This window comes from Triticum aestivum, chromosome 1B (genome assembly GCF_018294505.1).
Source record: "Triticum aestivum cultivar Chinese Spring chromosome 1B, IWGSC CS RefSeq v2.1, whole genome shotgun sequence".
In the NCBI taxonomy this organism is placed as follows: Eukaryota; Viridiplantae; Streptophyta; class Magnoliopsida; order Poales; family Poaceae; genus Triticum; species Triticum aestivum.
Window position 1 is genome coordinate 199111751 of NC_057795.1, and position 1116 is coordinate 199112866.

At 57.8% G+C, this 1116-nt stretch overlaps 1 long non-coding RNA gene across 12 annotated transcripts in view; it reads right to left on the reverse strand.

The window, feature by feature from the left end:
• The window catches only part of LOC123115486 (uncharacterized), a 13653-nt gene extending 12850 nt beyond the window's left edge, over window positions 1-803 (reverse strand). For 4 of the 12 annotated variants that reach the window (XR_006456645.1, XR_006456637.1, XR_006456632.1 and 1 more), the window contains exon 1: window positions 373-802. This is a non-coding gene — a long non-coding RNA (uncharacterized lncRNA). Of the gene's footprint in view, window positions 1-372 lie in introns of all 12 variants that reach the window. The other 8 variants (XR_006456641.1, XR_006456647.1, XR_006456633.1 and 5 more) reach the window with 4 other exon arrangements.
• Between the last annotated feature and the right edge of the window lie 313 nt (window positions 804-1116).

The following is a 1116-nucleotide window of genomic DNA, read 5'->3' on the forward strand; positions in this document are numbered from 1 at the left end:
GGCCCGGCTAGCATTCGTGCCGTCGCGGGCCGGGCCATGCCAGGCACGTTTAGCACGGGCCGGCCCGTTTGGCCAGCTATAATGGCGAATGACCCTGGACAGCTGCGGCTCCTCTGTGACCGTGAGGGCCGGCCTGCTCCTTCACCCTTCGGCCTCCTCCCTCTTCCCTAGCCCCATCCCATCGCGACGGGCCGCCCACCCTGCTCCTTCACCTCACCACCAGGCTCGGCTAATCCGCGCCCGATTTGGAGAAAGGACGGTGGCAACGACGTCGGAGTAACCATCTCAGGACGATGGCACCGGCGCCGCTTCTTCATACCAGAGAGCAAATTAGAGAGAGAGAGAGGGGAGGGGGGATTAGGCAAAGCTCACCTTGTCGCCGGAAGATGTCGCCCTCTTCCCAGGGACCACCACGGCGAGCCCCTACTGTCCAGCAGCCCCGGTCGCTGCCATGCTCCTCGTCCAGCCGCTGCCATCGACCGCATGCTTTGCCGCCTGCGATCTTACTCCCTGATCTGGAAGGAACGGAGGGAGGAGGCGGATGTGGATTGGGGGCAGGGCCAGAGGTAGTGGTGATAAGGGAGGTAGGAGGAAGGGGGAGAAGCGGTGGGGCGGCCGGCGGCTATTCGAATGAGGATAAAGGAGGAATAGGGGGTGCGGCGCGCCGGCGCCTGTGGTGCTGAGCGAGTGAGGAAGACGGGATGTGGTGGCTAGGGTTCGACTGAGCTAGCTTTTGCGCAGCCGATCACGCAACGCACACGCGGTGCACAACGAGAGGGCGAACTTGCACCTGAAAACAACTAACCCAGTCAATAGGCAAGTGAAACAAGCCCACCAGAGTCCTGAGAATAACTACGTGGTGAAAACACTCGAAAGAAAGATCTAACGGACGAGGCAAAAATGAAGACCTGTTTCATCACGATCTAACGGCTAACGAAGGCTGAAATCGGGGGAGCCTTCTGGAGGTGAGTTGGCTAGCCTCATTATTGGTTTAATTACTCCACACATCAACCGCTATCCAGCATGCATCTAGTGTATTAAGTTCATGTAAAAACGGAGTAATGCAATAAGAACGATGACATGATATAGACAAGATAAACGCACATATGAGCAAAC